The sequence below is a fragment of the Aphis gossypii genome, chromosome 2 (genome assembly GCF_020184175.1).
Source record: "Aphis gossypii isolate Hap1 chromosome 2, ASM2018417v2, whole genome shotgun sequence".
NCBI lineage: Eukaryota > Metazoa > Arthropoda > Insecta > Hemiptera > Aphididae > Aphis > Aphis gossypii.
The window spans coordinates 15259250-15277086 of record NC_065531.1 but is presented as its reverse complement, the minus strand read 5'-3'; the positions used below and the strand labels follow the sequence as shown (position 1 = coordinate 15277086).

Genomic DNA, 17837 nt, shown 5'->3' with positions numbered 1-17837 from the left:
GGAAAGGTGCGCGCGTGTATTATCTCCGGCGGCGGCGGCGGCCGTACACGCGTATGCGGTACGGATTACGCGCGCGCGCGCCCGCACGGATCGGCGGCGGCGGCGTACGCACAAATTAAACAGATAAGCCGGTCGGGACGACGACGACGTGCCAACTGCCAAGCACAACAGTCGGCGCGCGTACGCGTACCACGCGGCAATTGGTAACTGTCGCGCGGCGGCGTATACCTTCGACGTCGACCGTCGGTGACGCGTGCGGTAAAACGTTATTATTATTATTATAATATTTGAAATAATAATATATTAACGATGATAATATTTTTATACAGTTTTTTTTTATTTCCGTTGTACGGGTAAGCATCTATAACAATAATAATAATAATAATACTGTATAATGTTTAGGTAGTGACCGAGGTTTGTATACCGCGCACGGCCCGATGGACGCGTTCGTTTTGCAGTCGTGTTGTACACTACACTACAACTACAGTATTACGATTTAGGTACCGGTGGCGGTAACCAAGGTTTGTATACCGCACGTGGCGGCTGCGCACGGCCCGCACTGTGTATTCTCACGTCTGTCGAGTGTAGACGCGCGTGCGATTTTTGTACGATAATTTAAAAACATACCTTTCTCGTCGTTACCAACCCCGCCACTTCTGTGACTTTCTGGGAGAAGTTTCACGCCATACCGAATACAAATATTATTACATATTTTTATCATTACCCGTCGTCGTTCGCTCTTATCCTGACTTGGCTTTTTTTTTTTAAAAAAAAATAATTATTTACTTCCTATACGTATTATATGCACATAAAATATGTGGCCGCGGGTGAGGATGTTTTCTGCGATCTGCAGGGTTCGTTACACACACGCGACGTGCATGTATAATGGATAGTATATTTTTATCATTATATCGAGGGGGTTTAATAATATTTAAATTGAATTTTTTTCATTTTCACTGCGACTGCAACGCGTTTGTTAAATTTGTTAGAATTCGTCATCACGAGTTTACCTATATATTATATTACATTATACTAAATTGTTGCGTTGCTCGTATAACATAATATATGTGTAGTCATAAAGATAGATTGAAAAGAAATACTTTTAGTCGTATGGTGGATTCTGCACAACACGACTAAACCGATGAAAAATTCCCAGAGTGTGTTTGAAGTCTTGAACAACCCCCCTATGGTTTCTACCCGATACGTTACCGATTGGTTGTGTATAGCATTCATCTCGCGGTCGAACGTTTAATAAATTAATAACGCTCTATTGAGCAATATTTTATTTCCGTACCATTTGCCACGGTTGTACGCTCTACAATACTATATCGCAGCATGTATTTGAACTTTTCATGGTCTCTTGGCCTGTTGAAAAAATAGGCCAAACAGTGTTATGTATTATATATTACCGGTTTTCAAGTTTAAAAATATATAATCAAACTGTATAAGATACGTAATAATTGTTGTCTATCCTTTTTGAAAATTATGCTAAACAGCATACTAACAGTAATGTCTGTATTGTCGTGACCGACGTTGCTTAAACGATTTTATAGAAATAACCTATTAGTAATTTATTTTTCATCAAACGCTCTAAATTTAATGAATGTGTTTGTTTAGACTATGCGGGAAGATTAATTTGACAAATATCGTGCAACGTTGTTCAATGGTTTGCTAATTGTTAGTCATCGTTTGATAAGTTTTTATAGCATATAAGAATGAGCAGAATGGCAATTTAAATTTCAAACTCCGTTTTTATAAATTATCAACTTGTACAACCTTTTGTCGTGATTTTTGTTTAAATTTACAAATTGAGGTGTTATAATTCTAAATATTTTAAGTTAGAACTAAAAAAGTTCTAATCATCCATATGACCATATGCTATCTAGCAAACATAATATTATGTATTATAGTTTCAAACGTTTTAATCCAGTTAAAATAATTTAGGATGTACTCGTATTCCTAAAAATGAAAATCTGAAAAATATATTGGAGTCTGTCCCTGCGTTAATGCTACAAAAATTTTTGATTTGTTACAGATTTACAAATTTTATTACCTATAACGGAAAAAAATAATGAATACAACAAAATAACATGCTATACGAAAATCATTAAAAAATATCATTTACATCGTAAATCAATATATAATCTACAAATTATGTAGCTTTAAAATTATAATAATTTGGTAGTTTATTTATATAACATAAATGGCCCATCATTAAAAATTTGAATCTGATCTTATAATGACCCAATCAAGAAACCGTGCCACATCTTCTCAACAGGTATGAATAAAGGTACTTCAGATGATGTATAATACTTATTATATGCTTTACTTTAAAATATGGCGAATAGAGTCAATTTTACACGGGGATTTTTCATAATACCATAGAGATTTTTTTAAATTAGTACTCTTAGTTTTTATGAAAGTTATGCATGTCTCCGGATAATGATACAATTTTATTTAATGACTAGCTATTAATATTTTATTATTTTTTTTACGGTCTTCAAAATAAATGCATTCAACAGCTAAAAAATATTACGCATGTAAAAGAACATTTTAATTTTACTAAAATGTTTTATTTTTAGATTGATTAATTTTATAATTATTTTTTTACAGTGTCATACTCATTTGCACTATTCATAAAACTATATTGATGTGTATTGCTGTAATAATTATTATACAACCGAACAGTAAAATGTGAAAAATGTAAAATTAATAAATTATTTCTTATTTTAACAATGTTTTTTAAATTTCATACTTTGAGTAATTTCGCTAGTTTTTGTAGTATATTTGATTCAATAATAATTGTACTCTACTATTCAATAACAAATTAAAAAGAAAATTGTGAAATAGCTGGTGGTAACTGAAGTCATATAACGACGGTCAAATAAAACTATCGAACACAATTATGTAAAAATAATATTCGATAATATAATAAAAACCGAATAAATAGGTATTTTATACCAAAAAAATGTAAGTTATTATTTGACCTTGATCAATACGAAAAACTTCTTTCAGCCGTGAACAGCTTAACCTTGAAAATTGAAATGTATGTGTAAAAGTCAAATAGTGTTATCCCCCTCGAAATTAAAAATATTTACAATTAATTTGTACTACGATTCATGTAAAATTATAAAAATAATAACAATTTTTTTTCATTTTTAACCGATGATGATAGGGCTAGTCTATCACTAATATTATAAACTATAATGTACCAATGTAGAAAAAATGTATATCATAAGTTAAGTATAATTATTTCTATTTTAATTTTTAAATACTGAAGGTTATGTTAATGAGTGAACACTAATGAGAAAACATTGTATTCAATTTTAATGTGTATTAAAAATATATTTTCCTGTTCTGTAATGTCTTAATACTATTATTAAATCAAACATGAAACAATCGTTCATCACGCATATTGACTTTACCGTTATTTGGAATGCTTACATTAATATTCCAATTAAAAGTACCAAAATAAACTAAATTATCAAATTGTGATATAAATTATTATAATATCGATTATCGATACTATTCAGTGTTCAATAGTTAAACATAATATAAAAACTATTTTTATTTTTTTTTTTAACGACCTTAATATGACAGTTTAATTATAATATATACTCTTCATATCTGTATACGGTTTACTATAACCACAGAACAATAACGTACCACCATTATTATATAGAATAGTATATAATATTATAACTATAATATAGTCTAGTGAGAAGTGTCGTCCACTGCAAGTGTGCAACTTACGTGGGGTTCGTGAAAACTTAGTAATAAAGGAACTGAAATTTAACTGCATTTAGTGAAAACATTATAAAACTAATAAAAAATATATAATTTAGTCGAAATTTTAGTTAGAGATGAACTAATTAAGTTTTTTTAATACGATAAATATGTACGTAACAAATTTCAAAAAACTATAGATAGGTTGTATATGTAATCAATTTTGGATTTCCATTAAATCCAATATCCAGGTTCATAAATACAAGTCCTAGGTTGTACTTCTGTTTGCTTTAGCTAATTTTGTGGAAACACTTTTTTTGTTCTAGTGATTATAAAAATATATATAAATGCTGAAGAAAATTTACTTATATTACAATTTCAATAATAAAGTCTATTGTGGTTCATTAACCTACGAATTATGATAAACATCCAATCAAAGCTTAAATTTATTATTTTACTATTTTAAATTAGGTAATTTTATTTTTACTATTTATAACTATTTGTATTGTATGTAGTGAAGGAAGTTGGTTCGTTTTATCAATATTTTAGGGTCACAATTAATTGTGCACCACATCGATAAAGTCGAGTATAAATTTAAAGCACTGAGGTTGCAATATTGTAAGAAGAAGCATTTCCCTTCAAGTCAGTTCAAATAAAGATATTTACATTACATTTTACGTTAGTTTATTTATGAATAATAAAAGAAATTGAGTATAATATTATTTTGTTTCAATAAAAGTAATGAGTTGGAATATAATTTTAGATTCTGATTTCTTTGAAGGAGTCAGAAATAAGCAATTCCAGGTTTAATAATGATCTGCGCTTTGTATAAAAACCTTTATGATAAAAAACAAATTATCATATATTCATATAATTTATATTCAGCATACTAGTGACCACAAGTTGTCATTTTTTAAGCTTTTAATAATTTTCTAGTAGTTATCGTGAAAATTAGGATGATCTAAAATTGTCTAAGCTAATAGTGATAATATTGTTAACATTTAATTTGAAAAAATGTTCAATAAAACTATATCTATATGGTTATATGATATACGAGTATATCTATTACAATATTTAAGACTTTTATTGTAATTATTATCATCAATTTATTTAGTAATGACGACATAGTATTGCGGTATTTGTAAGTTTTAAAACACTTAAGAATTTATAGTTATCGTTAATTATTGGTGTATTAGACATAAGTCTATATATATAATGTATCATATTATTCATATAAGCTCATATTTAATTTTAGAGTGATCATAACTAACAATTCAGTAGGTTTAAATAATATTTGATAAAATATAATAAAAAATTAAAACATCAAATTTATTTTCTACGTTTTTTAAATTATGCGCCAATAGTAGAAAATAGTTACAAAACGATTCATAATTTTATAAACATGTTAATGATTAAAACAATTCTCATTTACAATTTCAATATAATAATATATTAATGAAGATTTAAAAATGGCTAATAGAATTGTATAAGGTAATACCCGAATATTTAAAAAAATAATCGTTATACTATTTGTGCAAATAATAATAAAAAAAAAAAAAAAAAAAAATTAAAATTGGTTATTTTGATTAATTAATTAAATTTAAATTGTAAATAAATTGTAAGTACTTGGAGTCTTTTCTGAAGAGTAGAATCCGTTATTGATAAGTATCAAATCATTCGATAAACGATAATAGATTTGATCACATTTGATTTAACATTTATTAACATTATATTTTGATTTAATATTTCATAACTTAACCTCGAAGAAAAAATTAATGACGTCAAAATTAAAAACATTTTTTATAGATTCAAAACACAATTTTATAAATCTACGCGTTAAAATAATACTGTCCCGTATATTTGTGTTTATAATTTTGTTATTTATCAATTTGTTTTTGTTTTCTAGAATTTATAGTAGGGTGTTTTTGGTTCTTCATCAAGGCGAAATGTTATATGAAGGAGAACTATAATATACTAATGCATATATGGAACGTATGGTAGGCAGCGATCAAGGACATGTTTACGTTACAACGTAAATAATTGTTGTTTTGGGTCTACAATTCTCCATAGGATAATTATTTGTTTGTTAATTTGAGTATTCGAATGATTGGAGTATAGGATAAAACTTTCGATAATAACAACAACAAATTAATTATTTTTATTGTTATAATAATACACGGGTTATTATCCTGCTAATATATATATATTTTTATTAATATTTTTTATAAAAGATATTTACAATATATGTACACAATTGATACAATAATTAAGTATTAGTTGATGTTTTTACAAGACTTTCAAAACACGAGGAAAATGAGTATCTATATCGATACTACCTATACTTGCAGTACTTTTAGTTTTTACAATTAATAAAGACTTCAATAAAAATAGAACAACTAGAAAAAGCTACATTTCTTTAAAATTGCAATTATAGGTTTTGCGAATGTGTCCCGCGGTCATTGAAGAATTACATTTAAGCAGATGATCACCAGTCTACATATTTCTATAAATATTTATTACATAGGTATATTTAGGTTTGTTGCTATTAGTAATTACTAATTTATTTCTATGAGTAATATATAGATTAGTTGTTTTAATATTTGATAAAAGTAAATCGCATATATTATTAAAATATTATATTAAATATATATAATATATTATTAAATATAGTCTATATAGATACCAGCTACTTCATCCTTTATTTTTCATTTAACTTTCCAATTTTAACATTCATAAAAAATATGTATCCAACTTTGTACAAATTTACACTTGAATTGCCTTTATAAGCTTAATACTTTTGGGTTGTTTTAAGGCCGATTTATGAAAAACTTGATATTTAATGTTCATATAACTATTATAATTACTATAAAATTGGAGTATAATGGAGTATATGAAATATAATAAGATTTTAACTATAAAATAATTTACAATTTTCGCAATTTTAATGAAATTTTTCAACATTCAAACTTTTTAGAAATTCAAACATGAAACATCAAAAAAAAAAAAAAAGTTGTTTTGTATATTCGATAACTTTAAATTCTTACTAGTAAATTTTACTCACATCCTTTAATATATATGTTTTTGATTGAGTTTAAAAATTAATCTTATCAATATTTATAAAAAAAAAAAAAATGTTTAGAATAACTATGAATAATAGTTCAAAAAGATGCATTTAAAATCATACCGTAGATATTGCAGTGCCTAGAAAATACTATTATAAATATTTGGGAAAAATTTCAAGTAGCTACAATTATTCATTTTCATTTCAAAAAGTGACGACAGATACAAGAAACCCTATCACGTATTTATGAACCAATTTTATTAACCAATAAATTCATAATTCATCGTCGCTCCGTTCAGAATTTAAAATGTATGTTTTATAAAGGATATAAAATGTTAAAATACATTATGTATAACAGTTATAAGTGATGACTGATGACTAAAATGGCTATAATAGTATAGGTGATTACTATTGACTACTAACTGCTAAGATATTATAACTCATAAGACATAAGTACTTAATATGATCAGTGATCACCTTATTTAATAGGATATTAAAAAGAGAGTTTTTAAGATAATAATAATTTCTTACGTTCAAAGATAAATAAGTATAATTACTAATTAATAATTTATTTGTCAAATTAAGAGATATTGGGTATCAATAATTGATATTGAGTCATTTAGTGCAATAGAATAATAACAAATTATGTTTTCACATCTCATACCAAATAATATCATCGTATCATATATTATTATCGTATAATACTAGTATTAGTGGCGTGTTTGGGATTTCTTTGAGGAGGGAGATATGACTAAAATTGTCGGCGCCAAACGTTTCAATATCTTATTACTTACAGATTAAGTGATAAATGAAAAAACACAGCCATAATCATATAAATATATAAGATTAAAAAAGAAAAGAGAGCCAAGAGAGGAGATATATCCTTTTAATCTTTCCCCGTAAATATGACTGCTATAAGTATGATACTGAATCATAAAATGGATCAAATTCAGAGTGCGCACATATCCATCATGCAAGAAATCTTTAACTGGAGCATTGGAGTGGTGGAGTGTGCCGAACACATAGGAACTATATAAGGACTTTGATTTATTCATTTGCTGATGACTGATGGCAAACTTTATTATAACCACGTTTAAGTGTGTAATTTCATAATATCAATGAATACTTAAGTGGTTTAATGTAATTTTGAGTGTTTAACAGTTAATAATACAGTCAATAGAATAAATTCAAGAATGATGGAAAATCTTAAAAAGAGATAGTTTTGAATAGTAGGGATCTAAAGAGTTCATTATCATAGGAAAATAAAAAACATTATTGTAAAACAAGTTTTACAGTACAGATGTAAAACACTTATATATGAATATAATTTTGAACACATAGAGGTTATTATTTTACGAAAATAATTTTATTGGTGATTTAAAATCAAACATACTTAGTACTTATATTTATATAGGTTAAAACTTATAAGTATATAATATAGTTAAATAAAACACTAAAACATGTCAATCAAATGAACAATAATATATATACAATATACATTATACACTAAATACTTGTGGTCGTATAGATGATAGCGGTACTGTGTTCAGACCTCCATAAAAATAATTAACTTCTTATAAATATATAATCTTATTTATTTTACCCCATAAATATCATATATTTATGGAGTCGTTTCATATTTAAAAATTAAAATTTATATATTAAAATAATTACGAGAATCATATTTCATTACTATTAGCAAAAATTATAGTTTAATGAATAATGTATTTATTTATAAATTATAAATGCTAGAATTATTTGAAAACTGATGAGTATAATATTCTATAATAACTTCTCAATATTCCAGAACATTATGATGTTTATTATCAATTATGTTAAATTTAATACTTGAATAATTGAGTACAAATCAAGTGGCCCGATAGAATTTTATGTATTTAAAATTAATTTAAAGAAATACTCATTTTTGACAAAGATAAACAGCCTGCGGCAGGTGCGAATATATAATTAATATGGGTTTCTTTTTAGTTATTTATACCACGGCCATCGATGACTGATTGCACTGAATTAAGCTTAAGTTATTATAAATTATAATATCAAGTGTCATAGATACATATCAATATCAATAAATATCAATTGCATCTTATATCTATTATAACATATTAAATTATTGGAATTTCATAATATGCGGTAATTTTTAATCATGATTATATTGATAGCCCAAAATTAAGATATTTGTAAGAGGATTGAACATTTTAGCGTATTTTGATGTAATATTGTCTATTGAGCTATCGGAAAAGAATAAAATTTAAAGACCATTAATAAGTAATTATCAACAATTCAGTGGTCCATTTGCGAGGCCACTAAGTTAAGTAGTTAAATCCTGTATATAGTAGGTTATATGTATATTATTATATAGTATAAATGATTAAGTAAATAACTTTTTGGATTAAACTTATACACATATGTATATTATGGTAAAAGTATGAATACCGGTAAAACCTAGAATATACAAAATAATTTGGTCAAACCCTGAATGATTATTGATTTTGTAGTTCAGGAACTTTTACAAATGAGATTTGTTAAATCATCAAAGGACAAACAACTAGAGTCCGAATTTTTTTACCAATTATTACGTGATATTTTTTCCCTTGCTTTATACTTGCTTACAAAACAATGATTATTATTTAAGTATATAATGTACTATAATTGCTACTACCTACTAGTATATTAGATATATTATACATACACATTTATATTATTACTAGCTGTCAACCGCGTACGTGTGATCCACCCCCGTGGATAATTGCTTTGCAAATTATGGGGTTTTTTCTTTGTCTTATAGTTATTTCGATCATAAAATGCTATAAAGCGTAATACCTTATACGTTATACCTACGCAAAAAAATAATAATTTAAGGTGTTTATAAATTATCATAAATATACTTATAGATAATAAAAATAATTTTTTTCTCACCATAATATCATTATATTCTTACAACCGGGAAAATGGGAAATATATTATATAATAATATTATAACGTCGTTAAATGAATAACTATAATAGGTGATGATTATTAAATAATAAAATCGGACATTGCGTATTGTAGGTTTTCTCATCATACAACCAATCAGCGAGCTATTGACTTACTATACTACTTTTCCATAGATTATTTTTATTATTATTGGATATGTTTTAACCTACTCGTATCTTAACTATTCGAGTCTCAAGATTAAGTTCGTCAGTCGTAGTTAGAACGCAGTGATCTCTACTTCAAACCCCGCAGGACCGTTCAAAGTACAGAGCCGTTGTCACATCTCATATACGTCGACAATAATAATCGATTCGTCTTCACTTCTATATACACATTCTCAGATGGGTCGTGGGTGTTTACTTAACTAAACTCTTTAATTTTAATATATTATAATATATATATAATACCTATACATATACGTCGAAATTCAAACTTAACAGGAGAGATATAAAACTTATTTTGTGTAACTTGTTCCCATTTAGAAATAAATGAAACAAAGATACACATACTATTATTATAGGAACACGTAGATATACTTCGTTTTCACACCAAATAGTGTGTTTAGATAAAAATAACATATTCTGTTACGTTGAACGGTGTGGATTTGTATGCGTGACAAAAAATCGGGACTTGCTCTTATAATATAGATTTATTATTAATTATTATTATGAATTATTATACTGCGATCGATTTTGGAAATTTTCATTTAAATATGCAACTTAAAAAATACGAGTTTACGAACTTTAAAATGGTATTGTCGCTGCAAAATATAAATTATAATTAAAAATCCTTATAGATATAAAATAACTAGTGAAAAATATTATGTATTATTGAATATTTGAATGAAATCAAAACATCGAAATCTGTCAATGTCAAAAAATCAATTAAGTATCGACTATTTGAATAAATAATTAATATTTTTTCAGTAATATCTAATAATAACTTAAATTTGTTGTCACAATTATATGAAAAAAATGCATGTATAGGAAAAAGTATAAAAAAATCATATATTGGGTAATTTTTTTATATTTATCAAAATGTTCCTATAATTAACTCCCTCCTGCTTTTTAAAAAAAAAACTGACTGAGCTAAATTTAATTTTTGATTTTTTTTTACAGGAACTGTTAAGGAATTCCTATTTGTTAAATCATTTTAGACGGGAGCAGTTTGAAAATAAGCAAACAATAGACGGGAATCGTTTGGACTCCACCGAATCCAAACTATAAAAATCATTTGGGGTTTGACCAACATATTTTCAATTTTGTGTATCGAATACACTGTATCCTAGTTGTTACTTAAATTAATGGGTAAAACCTAAGATATTTTACTGATATTCATATAAATATTTAATATAATACATAACATAAATAATATAATATATTATATATTATGAAAAACAATAACACCTAGTCTGTACCTGTAAGTGTTTTTCATGTGTGCGCATACAACATTGAAATGTTTGCTCAACATGCGGTAATTGAACGAACATCAAAGAAAATGTTTGACTACGTTGTCTTTAGTGTGGACTCATCAACCAATTTAAAAATGGGAAATCTTTTGTGTAAATTAAAGTTGAACAAGCACTGTTGTCGAATATTTCAAAGCACAGTAGCACTAGTCGTCGAGTTAAGTAAATTCTATACGTTCTTACCAATTATATAAATTCTGTTCGTTGTAAATTAATGAAACGTATATATGTGTACATATATTTATTCACATAATCAAACGCGCAGTAGGTATTTAGGTACTGCGGACTAAAGAATTGAGACTGACGATGCCTTTTAATATAACATGCAATTCAAACATCTACTTTTTATACAAACTTTCAGACAACGTGGTACTGTGGTAGCCGTTAGGGACGCCTTTATAAACTATAGACAAATAGTTAACGCGCGGACGAGGTTTGAAATCGCTGCGAATTTTGTTCTCTAGATGCTATACCTAGAACATAAAACTTACACACTATATATAATATTTTACGCGGTTAAAATTGCGCCAAATCATCATTACCTCATGCGAACATTCGCTCAGCGTGAATAGACTCAGTCAAAACAACGTGTTTAATTTTAGCTATCTTTGGCGAACGTTCGCCGTGAATTTATTATAATTGCGTCCTCGCGCGAACTATTCGCATAGTGTGTAAGGAGCCTCTATTGTACGTGTACTAATACAAAGGGAATTATTGTTGTATTATATGAAAAATAGTCAAACTACGCAGTACACTTAGTAAATTTTTTGTTGATCGTGTATTTATCGCGGAAATAGGAATTTATATGTAAATATGTGTCTTTTCGGATTGAATGCAGAGTAACAGACTCGTTGCAGAACTCTTTTTTATCGGATACAGTTCTAGACAGAATGGAAAAATATAGTCTTTTATATCACTTTAAATTTCTAACTATGGATTTTTATAATGACTGGGTAGAATTTCATACAAAGTTAATCAAGTCGATCGACATATATTTAGGATTAGTAAAGTGTTATACTAGTGTGCATTGCGTACGTCTCAACTGACTTGGCCCAAATTCGTTTTTATGTTTTTTTTTTATATATTTATCAACAAATAAAGTAAATTATGTTTATTTGGCGTTGTGGATAAAATAAATCACCTTCAATGACCAATTGTTTAAGTTTCAATTCAATTTTTATTTAGTAGAATAACATGAGCTGCAACGGGTTCATCATTTATATACCTATTCGTTATTAGGCATTTTGAATAGTGCTTTAAACTTAATGAGACCAAATCTATTTAAATAACCTTATCATCATTAAGACAAAAATATCTACTTAACTGTCCTAACTTGACCTGACTCCTTCCTTCCCCGTTTAAAGTATGGACACTTATTATCGTATATTTTTATTTCAATGTTAATAAATTATGACACTGTGTTTGTGTTGGTGTTGTATATATTAATATAATGAGTACAAAATATTTCAACGTATTATGTCAATTTTATATAATAAAAATGATTGTGCCCATATAGCTATAGGTTTATTAAATTAACCTAAATTTTATTATTATTTTTTTAAAGTTTTAAAATTTTAATAATTTTAATTCTAAATTTTAGAATTAGAATTTTGTATTATAAATTTTTAATTAATAAAATAAAAGAACATAGCGATAGTGCGTCTCATTAGTTTATTAATAAGGAAACATTTTAACATTAAACCATTTGAATATTTTCGTATTTATTACAAGTAATATGACTACCTAGTAAATAGAACATTTATAATTTAATATTTGTATAGTATTCACCTAATTCTAATGTATGCGTTTATTATTAATTGAGTCTATAATTAAATCATAATAAGAAAGTGATTACTGATGACTAATTAGGTGATTTTATTTTTAATAAAAATGAAACATCTAAATAGCATATATATATTTCAAGGGTCAAAAGAAATAAAAATATCTATGCATTGATAATAATCCAAACGGAGCGCAGATGCAAATTATCAGGCTTGATTCTTTAATCAAGCTTCCAAAACTAGAAATTATTAGTTGCTAAATATGTTATACACTGTAAAAATTTATAGTACCTATACTACTAAGTTATTAACTAATTGTTTACTTATTGTTAATATATTCCGTATACTTATTTTAAAGAGTTTAATGTTATCTGTTTAATAATAAAAAAAATGATAATGATGTACTTGTTATTTGGTGTTGTTCGTATGAATACATAATTAAAATAGGTTATACACTTATACACTTTTACTGTTATACCAATATACCATTGATTAAATATAAAACAATGGATATTATGATTTTACAAAACATTATAACAGAAGGTATTTAAATAATTAAATAATAAAAATAATAATTAAATATTTTGATATACAAATGAATAATTAAAGAAGATAAGTTTGTTATATGATACATCCAAAAACTAATTTTTTGTAGGGGTGAGTAATTTTTTAAAATATAAGATCGAGAAAAATAAACTAACCATTCATTTCAGTTTTCAATTCTGAATTGGAAGAGTTAGTGATATAGTCATCAATAGTATACCAAGTATAGTCAAAAACTGACAAATATACGAGTACCTTGTAACTATCAAGATCAACTGAGCCAATAATACAATGTTCTTTTGAACAGTCAACAATATGTTTGAATTATTTTGCATTACAATAGTACAATAGTCCATAACTCATAATTTTATTTTATTTATTAAAATAATTACTAGTATATTATAAAAGTGTCAACTAGATATTAAGAAGACGCTACACCCGCATGTGTTGTCATCGTTTGTAGACGATATCTTTCGATATCTGTGGATGGGGTTTTTTCAATTTTTTGTTCTAGTTTAAATTTAAATTTTTTTATTTAGCTCGAAAATGTAGATATTTAAAAAATAATTTCTAAGCATAGATTATGTTCTTATCTTTAACTTTGATAATAGCCAAAAGGTTAATTCTCTCTAATTTTAAAACTAATAACACAAAATAGGTTTTATTGAACACAGATTAGCCACATGTTTATTTATAAAATGGCTGCATATGCGGGTGTAGCGTCATCTTAATTAAAATATTATTCATAATTCGTAGGAAGAACAATACCGTCAATACCACAACTTCTTTATCTAAGGGTTATAATATTATTTAATAATTAGAGTTAGGTACTATTTAAGTGTGTTAAAAAAAAAATATAGGGTATTTCAAGTGGATAACCTATTAACCTAATTTACGCTGGCAAATAGAATCATAGAAGATATATTATATTTCCTGTATTTTAAATATTCTCAAGATAGTTTAGTTCAATATTTTGTTTTTATTGTACCTACTTACTATAGGTATTATTGTGTTATTATTTGTTTAATTGTAGACCAGTACTATATAACACATGGTTAAAGCATTTGAAATTTTCTATTAATATATTTTCGTTTATTTTAAATGCTACAAATTTGGACAAAGATAAATATTCACTTATACCTAAGTATTTAAGTGGACAATTTTATCTATTTAATTAAACATTTGTATGTACTTAAAAGCAATATTTTATCCATTACTTTATAGTCTATATTATTTACTTAAGCCAGCATAGGTACATACAATTGATAAGCGTTGAAAAAAAACTCAGTAATCTTTATACTGAATAATGAATAGAGAATTTAGAATACTTTAGTAGTTAATATATTGAACAAAGTCCTCCAGAAAATTTATTATTTATAACCTGTTATAACATGTATGAAGTATACTATAACTATTAATACAAACTGACAATCGAGTCAATTAAGACAAATAAATTAATCGTATATCTATATTATGTTTGAAAATCAAATTATAATTTATTATATTTGATTCAGCTGCTGCTGTGCTGATTAGGTAGCGATTTATCAATTAAAACTCGTTAGGTTATATACTCATATGTGTATATTGTAAATAAATATATTTATGTATGAATACATGGATATTTTAGTATTAAAAATGAATAATAAATTAATTGTTTGTAATTATAATCAATATAGTATTTAATTATTTTAATTATCTAAAGTATCTTTACAAGTACGTTAACTATTAATCATAATTTATAACTTTATAAGTAATATAAGACTTGAAACATATATCTATATTATATTATTATATGATATAATTTATTGTTATCTAAAATATTATGGTCATTACTCACTATAAATTATAATTGAATATTTAGTGTTAACTGAATACAATTAAATGTTTAGCAAATAATGTATAATTTTAGTAAACCATATACATTGGAGTGTAATATTATTATAATAAAAACTTTTCTTTTTTTAAAAAAAATTTTAATATAATATTAAGACTCAACAAACCTAAAATAAGTTAACTTAGAAGCTGGGTCAGATAATACTCTTAGTTTAAAATTCTATAAATTACTATTTAAACTAAAGACATTTTAATATTAAAAATACACAGCATCCGCTTTATATGTTATCTCCGTCTTATAATGTACACGATATAAATGAGACATCATATTAAATGTGTGTTCAGAAGTTCTAATTTTATGTAATAATTTTTTATACTTGTAATAGGGAGAATCGACAAATTATTATCATTTATCACAATTAAAAATATTATGAAAATTATCTGTGCTTTATCATCGGGTTTTACGATATTTAAATTTTTAAGCAAGTCAATGCATGCATAATATATTACAATTTAAAAATGTTTATAACACAGTTAAAAACTGAAGTATCATAAAAAAACCACTAGAATACACAGACTATCTTCATCTTATCTACTTTTAATAGTTTTATAATATGTCAATTCACTCTATTGTTAAATCATATTAGGTACATAAAATTGGACTGTTGCAGAACACACATTTTCTATGTTGTACGTTCATAAGAGTGTAAGACAATGACAACTCATCCAGTGGGGCATTCTTTCAATAATATACAACATGGATATGAACGCAGGTGTTGGTTATTATGGACTTGTTAGTAGTAAGTTAGTAAGTTGTGGTAATGTGATTAGATAACTGATTTCATTTACTATATTAGGAATTGGAAGATATACAGAGTGATTCACCAAGCATACTCACTGCTCATTTTTTCACATGTTAGTAAATTTTGATCTTTGAAATTACACTTAGGTAAAGACCATTTTTCCAAATATTAAGATTTTTTTGTAATAGGTATTTAAGGAGAGTTATGTGACAATAAAAGCTTCTGTAGTTCTGTTTTTCAAATGAATGAGTTCGTCCTTTTTATTGTAAATTATTTAATGTATAATTTTTTTGAAGATTTTGATTTACTTAATTCAAAATTCAAATGAGTAGTTTTTTTGTTGTTAAAATATTTAAGGGAAATATAAAATATTTGTAAATATTTGATCTATTGTTTATTATACTTGAACAATTTTTATTAATTATAAATGTTGATGAATATTAATATTAATTTATAAAGATTTAAAATGTTCATAGTTCATACCCAATTTTCATATTTTTCAAACCCATTTTGAATTTACATTATTCTTATTAAACCCAGTTAAATGACTCAACAAGTATACTATTAGAATTGTGATTTTGATACATCAAAGGGGGGTTCTCAATTGAAAAACAGAAGTTTGCATCTCCGCAGTTTGCATACTATCCTTCAATTCTCGAGTAGTAAAAAAATCTTAAGAGTTTGAAAATATAGCCTTTTTAAGTACCTATATATTTAAAAATTCTAAAAATCAGATTTTGAATTACTGTATTATGGAAAAAAAAATAGGCCCAAGTTTGGTGAATATCCCTGTATATAATATATTGCTAAACATTGCGATTTACAAATTATTCATCTACAATATGAATAATTTGATATCCCTCTTTTACATTATATGGGACTTATCGGTTCGAATTCGATTTATAGATAATATATTTAATAATATATAATAAAGATTAGCGCTTAATGATTTGAAGTGCTATATAGATTTTAAGATGGACATTTTATAGGTACTTAAGTGGCGACGATAAAACTCGGTCAGACCATATCGTTTGACGTGTGCTAAGAAACGTATAATGCTGATAAGCATGTCGGTTGTTTTTCTACCGACGGTCGGGTGGGATTGAAATGCTCTTCAACTGTTGCATAATGTTGACTTGAACTGCTGTCGCAAATATAAGGCGGCTGCGATAATAAGAAACAGTTCACAATACTATAAAATTAGTAAGTACTTATGTTCAACTAGCTATACTAGCTAGTGATAACTTATATAGGTAGTACTGCAGTAGTCATCTATATATATTAGAAGAGATGGTACCTACGACGCCGGGCCACAAATACAAATAAAATAAAATATAGCGTTTGGTACAGCAACTCAGGGCACAACCTCGAGTGGTTTTTCGTTAAATTTCATATTTTATTCAATAAATATTACACAATATACACAATATGTTTCGGACGTAAACGATCAATAAAAACACTAATACAAGTGATACACTGGTTTCACTAATAAATCGTTTGACGCATGCTAAACAACAATCTAGGTATTAGACATTATATACTATAGTATAATATTATGGCCTAATATATTATTGAACATTGCCATTGATAATTATAGTGGTTTTTTAACATTAAGGTAAACAATATTATAT

General features: G+C 26.2%; 1 long non-coding RNA gene across 3 annotated transcripts; it reads left to right on the top strand.

Annotated features, from left to right (window-relative positions):
• The first annotated feature begins 128 nt into the window (after nt 1–128).
• LOC114120140 (uncharacterized) lies at nt 129–2736 on the top strand. 3 transcript variants are annotated; one of them, XR_003592090.2, is made up of 3 exons: nt 129–258; nt 403–521; nt 2036–2566. It is a non-coding gene; the product is annotated as an uncharacterized LOC114120140 (long non-coding RNA). The 3 variants fall into 3 exon arrangements; XR_007604292.1 differs by lacking the exon at nt 129–258 and adding an exon at nt 2614–2736 and having other exon boundaries at nt 277–521; nt 2036–2278; XR_007604293.1 differs by lacking the exon at nt 129–258 and adding an exon at nt 2614–2736 and having other exon boundaries at nt 277–521; nt 2036–2290.
• Nucleotides 2737–17837: the final 15101 nt, after the last annotated feature.